The sequence below is a fragment of the Engystomops pustulosus genome, chromosome 6 (assembly GCF_040894005.1).
Source record: "Engystomops pustulosus chromosome 6, aEngPut4.maternal, whole genome shotgun sequence".
In the NCBI taxonomy this organism is placed as follows: domain Eukaryota; kingdom Metazoa; phylum Chordata; class Amphibia; order Anura; family Leptodactylidae; genus Engystomops; species Engystomops pustulosus.
The window spans coordinates 6,847,653-6,858,604 of record NC_092416.1 but is presented as its reverse complement, the minus strand read 5'-3'; the positions used below and the strand labels follow the sequence as shown (position 1 = coordinate 6,858,604).

The following is a 10,952-nucleotide window of genomic DNA, read 5'->3' as shown; positions in this document are numbered from 1 at the left end:
GCATACACCTTCCCATGTAAGACTTTACAGCTCACAGTGCCTTTCAGAGCACATGAGAACTGCCCAAGGAGCTCAGAGACAGATTTGTGGCAAGGCACAGATCTGGCCATGGTTACAAAAGAATTTCTGCAGCGCTCAGGGTTCCAAAGAGCACAGTGGCCTCCATAATCCTTAGTATCATGATAAAAAAGGTTCTAAAAAGACATTAGTCCATCAAATCCAACTTATACATTATAGTGTATTCATCTAAAAGAAGGTGAAAAAAAACTCTGATTGGGCCAATTGGAATTGTTCATCTCTGGCTACATACACTCCCAGCAGTGACACATAAGGGCACATTTACTATTGACCTTGGGACACTTTTCTGTCGAACTTTCCCAACTGCTTGCACAGATATTTAAGAAATGTTCAAGCCACATATGTGTCGCCCCCAGCACTTTTGAGGTGCGGCTGCACTATTCTTCATGCCCCCTTTCTGCATTGTAGGGGGCGTTCTGCTGCTCATTTGGATCGTGCAATACATATATCATGCAAAGTTTGAAAGAATGGAGTCACATGACCCACGTGAAAAAAAAAAAGAATAGGTACACTCTGCCGGAGCAATGCAGGGGGCCCCAACTTCATGAAGAACATGCACAGGAAATCCTGAGTCTGGCGCCCCCTGCACACTACACAGGACACTCCACATAGTACAAACTGTACATAGCACACACTGCACATAGTACATACTGCACATAGTACACACTGCACATAGTACATAGGACACTGCACATAGTACATACTGCACATAGTACACACTGCACATAGTACATACTGCACATAGTACACACTGCACATAGTACATAGGACACTGCACATAGTACATACTGCACATAGTACACACTGCACATAGTACATACTGCACATAGTACACACTGCACATAGTACATAGGACACTGCACATAGTATACACTGCACATAGTACACACTGCACATAGTACATACTGCACATAGTACACACTGCACATAGTACACACTGAACATAGTACACACTGCACATAGTACATAGGACACTGCACATAGTACATACTGCACATAGTACACACTGCACATAGTACATACTGTACATAATACACACTGCACATAGTACACAGGATACTGCACATAGTACACACTGCACATAGTACACACTGTACATAATACACACTGCACATAGTACATACTGCACATAGTACACACTGCACATAGTACATACTGCACATAGTACACACTGCACATAGTACATAGGACACTGCACATAGTACACACTGCACATAGTGCATAGGACACTGCACATAGTACACACTGCACATAGTACACCCTGCACATAGTACACACTGCACATAATACACTATGCACATAGTACACACTGCACATAGTACACAGGACACTGCACACAGTACACCCTGCACATAGTACACACTGCACATAGTACATAGGACACTGCACATAGTACACACTGCACATAGTACACCCTGCACATAGTACACACTGCACATAGTACACCCTGCACATAGTACACCCTGCACATAGTACACACTGCACATAATACACTATGCACATAGTACACACTGCACATAGTACACAGGACACTGCACATAGTACACCCTGCACATAGTACACACTGCACATAGTACATAGGACACTGCACATAGTACACACTGCACATAGTACACCCTGCACATAGTACACACTGCACATAGTACACCCTGCACATAGTACACCCTGCACATAGTACACACTGCACATAGTACACCCTGCACATAGTACACACTGCATATAGTACATATTGCACATAGTACACATTGCACATAGTACACAGGACACTGCACATAGTACACAGGACACTGCACATAGTACACCCCCAGCACATAGTACACAGGACACTGCACATAGTACACCCCCGGCACATAGTACACAGGACACTGCACATAGTACACACTACACATAGTACACACTGCACATAGTACACAGGACACTGCACATAGTACACACTGCACATAGTACACACTGCACATAGTACACAGGACACTGCACATAGTACATAGGACACTGCACATAGTACACACTGCACATAGTACACCCTGCACATAGTACACCCTGCACATAGTACACCCTGCACATAGTACACACTGCACATAGTACACCCTGCACATAGTACACCCTGCACATAGTACACACTGCATATAGTACATACTGCACATAGTACACATTGCACATAGTACACAGGACACTGCACATAGTACACAGGACACTGCACATAGTACACCCCCGGCACATAGTACACAGGACACTGCACATAGTACACCCCCGGCACATAGTACACAGGACACTGCACGTAGTACACCCCCGGCACATACTGCACAAAGTACACACTGCACATGGTACACACTACACTACATTGGTCCCTAAGGTTTTGAGTGTTACAGTAATTTTTTTATATGTATTATTTTAAGATTTAAGGCTATTTTTGACATATCTATTTAGTTGTCTCTTGTTTACACAGACGGAAAACTCTAAAAGTCATCAATGGGAAGACATCAAACTTTTTATTTATATTTTATTAAGTGATCCTACTCCCATTGAGGAATAGGAGGATATTTTCCATTGGGGAAATCAACTAAAATACATTTAGCTCTCGAATGACACAATCACAATTAGAGATGAGCAAAGCAAGTGACCAAGTGTCAGTCAATCAAATAGTCACAAAAAGTTCTAAATGTAATGAATATGAATGAAGGGGAAACTCTCAGGGCCGGGAGTTGGACCCAGGGGCGTAACTTGAGGGGGTGCAGAGGTTGCGATTCCACCCGGGCCCAAGAGGTTTAGGGGGCCCTTATGATGTCACTTTCCCATATGAGAAGACTATTACTATAAACCCTACATTATAGTCGGGCCCTGGCTCAGACTCTGCACTGGAGCCCATCAGCTTCTAGTTACGCCACTGGTTGGACCTACCATGTATTTCTGACATTTCTGTGGGTAAATGACGATATGACTTAAAAGAAGACCTTCCGCGACCTTCCTGAAATAAATCCAACTTTTTACATCCTTTATTACAGCCTAATTCCACTGATTCTGTTGAAAATTTCTCTCTTGCTTCTTTCACCATTTCTGAGTTATTACTGTAACTGTAGATCTCTAGAGTCAGAGGGGTGGAGTCAGAATATCTTCTATAGCCAAGGACCACCCATTTGCGGGCAGACAATCTGCTTGTTATTATTTTTCCTGCTAAATCTGTGGTCTTGGGTTGTACCCGACAGGATGGCTTCGCCCCTCAAAATAATATTTGGAAATGGTGAGTGCTAGATAGAAAATAACTGCTGTGTCAAAATCAGGACAGTGGCAGCTATTAAAGGAAACAAAGAGTTGGGTATTGGAGGAGGAGGTGCCAGGTCATCTTTGCAGGACATCTACCAACTGTTAACTTTTCCTAAATAGGCATCTCATTCTGTCTATGGAATGGGCGGGGACAGTGTTTTACATGTAATTCGGCAATTTTATTGCCAAAATAATAACTTTGTAAAAGAGCTGGAAGTGCTCTCGGATTCCCTGGACTTTAAAAAATTCACACACCCCCCCCAATGCAAGCCTCCTCCTGCGGTCGGTTGGGTACAGCCTTGCTCTTTCCACGCCCCGGCCCTCTGACATCACCGGCTGGATCGTAACTCCTCAGCTGGTGGCAGGAGGTGGCTTGCAGTGGGGGGCGGGCATAAATTAAAGCCCGGGAAAGCCAAGAGGCGGTCGGGCGATGTCAGCCTGAGCGTCTCCGCCACTCTTACAAAGTAAACAACCAATCCTAAGAAAGGTCATTAATATTTAAAGGCCACCATTACCCAAAAAACTTGTTAAACAGGGAACACTTTGGACTGTGGCATAAACCCAAAGAGAATGGCTGCCTTCTAATATGGCTTACCGACACAATTTACCAGCAAGAAGGGGAATTAAACATCGCCATGACTCTCCACTCCCATTGACTTTATTGGAGAGCCTGGCACATGTGCGGTCAGTGCTGATCATCTCAGTGGGCTCAGGAGGATGGGGCTCAGGAGGATGGGGCTCAGGGGGATGGGGCTCAGGAGGATGGGGCTTAGGAGGATGGGGCTCAGGAGGATGGGGCTCAGGAGACTTCATGATGGGTGTATTTGGTATTAAAGTTTTTAAAAATTTGAATAATAGCATGAATAACTAGTATAATTTACTACTCCCTACAGGTCACTGTTTGAGTTGCACCTCATGTGCTAATAACACCGGGTTTACATGTACAGGACCCCAGCAGACATGTTTAACTGAAGATGTCTGCATTTCCGTCATGAATTACTCTCCTGGTAAGTGCACTGAATAGGATGTCCTTTCTGTGGATTTTCTCCATCCTAATCCAATGTGACCTAATCCAAAGTGTTCAATTAGAGTGAAATATATGCACAAAATCTTTTTGACAAAATTGTGCCTCTCATTCCCCTTTTCTGAAAAGTGGGCATGTTGGAGAATTGTGTAACACAAGGTTGGAGATTAGGAGCATCATGGGAGGTTGGTGTACAGGACTAAAGGGGTCAGAATAGATGTGGGCTGGACAGGTGTAATGGCTCGCTGGTTGGGTCATTACTAAAAGTTAGCTCCAGAGAGCCTCCTTGTTTAGCTGGTGGAGTTAATACACTTCCATTATAAATCCTATTCTGCTATTGCTGCCACAAACTGCCAGAATGTAGTGATAACACCTGAAGGGTTAACATATAACTCCTCTTTATGTTCATTGCTGTGGCGCAATGGGCTTGATGCAGCCAATTTGGCAACAAACACTATAAAAAAATGTACAAGCAGTTTGCACTAAAAAGAATGTGCAACATCAGGCAATAATCTATTGCAGGGGCTTTAATAAATGTGTTTGATCTTCACTCTGTTTTCTTTTCATTAAGTAAGAATTGGTAAAAAAAAAAAGTAGTAAAAAAGAAATAAATAAAAAAATAAAAATATTAAATTAAATAAATAAAAATAAATAAATAAAAACATTTGAAGTTTTTTACATTTATTTTAGAAAGAAAAACCACCAATGTATTTAGAGGTTGTGGTCCATCCCAATGGTGTGACAGCTCCTACACCATATTCAGTGGAAATGAAAAAGCAGATTTTTGGATCCGCTGCTGCCAGGAGGATAACTGCACACCGCCAGCAAATTACCGTAAGCTCATCTGTAATTATAGAAGCCAACGCACAACAATGTAATATAAGTTGGCTTTCAGCAATTTGAGCCTTCTTCATTTCGGACTCATGCACATGACTGTAGCTTTGGGGTCATGAACTAGCCCCATATGTGGCAGCTGGCTCACAGCCCCTCTAAAGAGAACCTGTCATCAGGAATGTTATGTTTAGCTGGTGACAGGTTCCAATAGCCGTTGTCAGCATTCTGAAACATTTCTGTATTTATATCATTTTATTTCCCATTACCTGGCTCCTTGCCAGCAGTATGTGGTTAATTTCACTGCAGCCTGTGTGTGCCTTTGTTATTCTTCTCTCCTCCACACTCATACAGCTCCTTCCCCACTTCCTGTCATGTGCATTGAGTAAGAAGAAACACTTGATATTTCTTCAAATTGAAGATTGTTTTTCTGTAATGTTAATGCAGCAGAGCCAGTCCAGCTCCTCTGGATGTAGCTACCTGCCTTCTCACCACTAGTTCAAGGCTGAGGTACTCCCCAAATTTTTGCTGCACGGTCATCACTATAGCCACCCAATCCATATTCTTGTGTGCCTGCGGAAAAGGTGTGTTCCAGCCTATTTCTTTACCTGCTGCTGTGTTGATTGTGTGCCATTAAAGGAGCTGGGAGTTATGTAAAATTCTTGTTGTCCATTGTGTTCCCTGGCTGCTGCTGACATCACTGGCCTTCCCTCGCCATTTTCCTGTGGGTCCATTACCGCATGCACACCGAGAGTGCCCCAAGGGATCCCTGTGTTCCTGTGATTTTTGCAAAAATACATTTTTATACAATATTGGCCTGGACCCAATATTTTTAAGCCCCTAGGAGTGAAGCTGGCTGCTTGTGCCACATCAGTGGGTCTTTTAGTGGATGCCTAAGGTTATCTTGGAATTATATTACAGAACACATTTAGCAATGTGGGTTTTTGACTCCCTAGGCCTTCAAAGGGGCAATTATAATATTTGCATCAAAATCCCCAGTTCTGTCTAACACTCAGCACCCCCACTGCAACGCCTCGGGCAGCATAACAGTAGGTGCGCTAAGGATTTTGATTAATCTAAAATAAGACCTTCTGCCACCACCCAGTGAATCTTTGAAATAATCTTTGAATTTGTTTCCTTTTTATTGTAGTAATTGAAAATGGATTACTATGTCCTGCGTCAAACGTAACAGGGGATTACTCACAATGCAACGGAGATCAGAACAAATGCTTCATTATACCAGGTATTGGCAAAAACCCTGAAATACAGGTGTTCTATATAGTATGATACTAATCCATTGTAACGTCTGGGTAATCTCAAGGCTATCACAATGACCATGTTAGTTTTTACCCTTTAAACCATTTACAGGTGTCTGGGTTTTGTAGTTACAGGGTGTCATGACCCTGGGGAAGAGGCACAAGCCCTGCGCTTCCCATGACCCTTCCTGCTTGCCAGCCCTACCCTAAATCACAAGGGATAACTGGGCAATGGACCCTCTCTTGGTGTGTGCCAACAACAATTACTTAGACAAAGAGACACAACACAGACAACTAAGTAATGTCAGACATAGGCTAGACGAGGGTAGACGAAGCGCAGTAGAGGGCAAAACGGTCCGTCACTGTAATTGTGCACCTGCTGTACAGCTCCCAAGGCTGACATGAAATAAGTGATGCAGATTTTTGGTCTTTTTTGCTGCATAAGTAATGTCAGACACCAGATCAAAACTAAATTGGCAGCGGGGTACAGAGGCAGAACAGTAGTCTAGGTACAGGCAAAAGGTCATTAAACAGCAAAAACACAACAGAGAGTAAAATGAAACAAACCAGAAGACTTGTGTAACAAAGACTGAATAAAGTCACAGGTGAATTTAAATGGAGCGCCTGGACAGTAGCTGATTGGTTCGGCTGTCCGTCACGCCATCTCTACTTGTGTCACACACTTTGCTCTGAGATGCAGCAACATGCGGATCAATCGGAGCTCTTCAGAGCTTACACCAGGGTGTGTTACTCATCCAGCAGAAATCAAACTGCAGACAGAAACTGGAGCAACCCCAGTACATGTGGTGACTGACCCAATCAAAAACCAAGGACAAAGGCAAAGAATAGTCAAAAACGAGCCAAGGTCTGGGCAAGCAGAGTGTCCTGTGAAGGCTGTGGGTCAGTACTTGAAGCAGGGACTAGTTTATGTCAGCACAGGGATACCGCAGATCAAGAGGGAGATGCAGAGATAGTCAAGAAACAATCCAAAGAATAGGAACACACGAAGATTTAAGTAAGCAGGATCAATAATTCTAGAATCTAACAGCTAGGTACATTATTCCTCTTCCACTGGGAGAAGCTTCTGTAAGTAGTCCACAGGTACAGGAGGATTGATGTTAACAAAATGTAAACTTTACTGCATTGAAATTTGGTGTTTCTTTGTATGGAATATTACATGGAATCTGTCTAGCAAAATATGGGGCAGGTATGACCAAAAAAAAGAAAGTGAATTTACCTCCAACTCCCTTTTCCAGCATCAAGGTGGTCTTCTGACCTTCATCAGTGACAGTTTGGCTGCAAGTTCTAGGGGCTGACAGGCAAGGGTGCACCAGCCATTAAAATAGTTGAGTCTCTTGTCTCAGGCAGCACCAACTGCAGCAAGTTTGGGGTCAGAAATAGAGGCACAATTGCGATATCCTCCAACAGGGCCTAGCCTTTCATTGGTGGTTGTAGACAGTCGGGGCCCAGAATACCAGAGTGGCTGGCTTATGTGGCCTTGGGCACACTATGGTCACGGTACTTGCTACGGGGGGCGGGAGGTCAGGCCTACATCCTGGCCGGTCTCCATCAGGTGGTGTGAGCAAGATAAGCAGAGGGAGAAGCTGATGAATGAGGTTTCTCCCTGGAGCAACCCCTGAGGTGTATTTAGGAATCCCTGGGTCATGGAGGATGGGGAGCCCGTGATGGTGAAACTGCCTTATCCAGGGGTTACAGGAAATCAACTTTTGGTTCATTATTGGAATGTGAACAGCAGGCAATGGCCTAACATCAGCAACAGATACAGATTCTGGAAAGCTGATAGAATATAGCCGGTCCACAGTAAAGGTTGCTCACAGCCTGGTAGATGGAGCTCCGGACAGTGGACCTCTGCTCTGGGACTTTGATGCCAGGCAGGTGGCCTGAGACACCTCTGCTTCCTGGTAATGTGACACTGACTAGTGCAGCAGAGATAGGTGCTGCACTCTCCTCTGCTTCTGCTTAGTCTGACTCTGACCATGTGTTTTATACTCCCCTAGTGAGGTGGCAGCACTCTCTAATCACCTTCCAACTTGCTTTATAATTAGAACACATCATATCATTGGTTACAGACAATGAATATGTTAACTGTTGCCTAACCAGGCAGTGGCTGCTGCTAAATTCTCCCCTTTTTTAGACCTCCAGTCTCCCTGGGCATCTCCAACCATGGAGATGGTGCTGATCGGAACAACTACCCACCCTTTGCATTGTTAGGGTTGTTGCACAGTTATCTGCTACCAAACAGGACCTGCCACTTGAAAATAGTGTCTCTTCATACCCACTTGGATGGGATGGAGAAGGTGCCGCAGTGAGCTTAGGTTCACCCCTGGTGGCAGCACACACTTCAGCCAATAAGTGGCCTCCTCCAACAATTCACGTCCTCCGCAATGGAAATTCCTTTGGTCTGAAGAGGCACCTGATTGTTTGAAGTGGGTCCCAGGGCCTTCAAGTTATCAGTGTCAGTGTGAAAAACCATTGTAACACTCAGACAGAGAGTTGGTGCAGGGTAAGTTCACTTTCTTCTTCTTGGTCATCCCTGCCCTAGCTCCTAGGGGGTTTTCCATGTGTCCTCAAAAAAACTATTTTAATTATGTAGCCCATTCAACTAAACTTTCAGTTCTCCTTTTCAGCATTATTGGTGTCCGGGGGTTTGTTTGGGGGAGGGTGTGGCTAATTGCTGTTTTGACCACTGCTGAGCTGTAGGCTGTACCGGGCCAGTATCATGCAGAGCTTTCTTGGCTTGATGTAATCATGGAATGTATTATATATTATTCTCTTATTTCCTCACAGGAAGCGACACCACTACATACGGCTGTGGCAATGACAAGTTCTGCTTACTGTTCTTTGGAAATATGTCAGACAATTGTAAGGACACAATAGCCACAACCACAAGCCCACCACCGACGACCACTACACACCCTGCATCTACTACTCTTACTACTGAAGTCGTCTGTGCGGCTGCCCACACCATGTATTCTCCATTCCTCTTATTTCTGCTCGGATTATTTGCTGTAAATGTATCAGTAAAATAATAAAAGAACCAGCGTCCCTCTTGTCTGTGGCCATGTCTGGTATTACATCTCAACTTGTGATGAGCGAACATTGAGATTCAAGTTCTCCCGAACCGGATACTCAGAATTATGTTTGGAGTCAGGTCCAGGGACTAAACCCCTGCTAATTAACACTTTATAACACTGGTTAACTCTTAACATGCTGCCAGGAGCATTTCAATGGTCGACTGGGATTAACGACCTCTGGGAAAATGGCCGTGCACACATGCAAACTGTGTTTAAATGCTCTTGGTGTTAATACCCAATTGAAGAGTTAAATGGCAGGGGGTGAGCTAAACCTGAACTACTGACTATAGTCCGGGTTCGAGGGACCCAAACCCATAATGTTCAGCACTGATGCAAAGATTGTGGGTTTGGGTCCGCTTATCACTGGTCTCATCACCATTTGGGAAATGAACTGCAATATGGATCCAGCCCATGGTATGAAGATGTTTTGGGGAAAAGGTAGAGCATTGCTTCAAATTCCTGACAATATATTTAATTTTAGTGTTTTTTAAGTCTTGTGAGTCCTTTTGGGGAGAGACAGTTTCTTTTTAATTGCTGAAATAATTACAATTTAAGGCTTTACATAATATTTTGTATTTATAGTATAACGACTTGTTACAGGTTGGACACTTTCCAATAAATCTCATCCATTAGACATGTCTCAGCTTGTATATGTACCTCTGCCTTTGCCTCCTAAGCTGCAGCCTTACCCTGTTCTCAGCATGCTGCCCTCTGCATACACACAGCTGCCTTCTCTCTCTGTCTCCGCTACAGGTCATCCATGTGATGTCGCCCTCTCTCTTCTCACAATCTCTCCTCACTGACAGAGTGGAACAGGAGGACTCTTACTTTCCAGCAGAGCTCATAGATGTAAAGAAAGAAGCACAAAGGGTCTGCACACAGTAGCAGGAGTGAGTAGCAGGACTGCTACTTTTTACCAATATTTTTACCAATATGCTATATACACAATATATTGGGGGTCATTTACTAAGGGCCCGAATTGCTTTTTGTCGTCGGGTTTCCCAAATGTTTAAGATTTGCGCCGAATTGCCCTGGGTTTTTGGCGCATGCTGGCGCATGGGCGCCAGCATGCATGCGATGGAAATCTGGGGGCGTGGCCATCGGAAAACCTGACGGATTCGGAAAAAACACATAATTTTTTTAAAAAAATGTGTCGCTTGACACGCACTTACCTGCACCCAGGATAGCTTGGTGAACTCCAGTGAACTCTGACGGACTTCAGCGCAGCAGCGACACCTGGTGAAGATCAGGCGCACTACCTTAGTGAATCGCCCGAAGACCCGAATCCTCGACGGAGAACCCGCTGCTGGATCGCGAATGGACCGGGTAAGTAAATCTGCCCCACTGTGTTTCTCTCTAGAGTTTCTTACCATTTTGTAAATCCTAAATCTTGCAGTGTGGTCCCAG

The 10,952-nt window shown here is 44.2% G+C and overlaps 1 long non-coding RNA gene across 1 annotated transcript; it reads left to right on the top strand.

Annotated features, from left to right (window-relative positions):
• Positions 1-5,069: 5,069 nt before the first annotated feature.
• On the top strand, positions 5,070-10,213 carry LOC140065325 (uncharacterized). Its single transcript, XR_011847888.1, has 3 exons — positions 5,070-5,197; positions 6,345-6,437; positions 9,259-10,213. It is a non-coding gene; the product is annotated as an uncharacterized lncRNA (long non-coding RNA).
• The last annotated feature ends 739 nt before the right edge of the window (positions 10,214-10,952 follow it).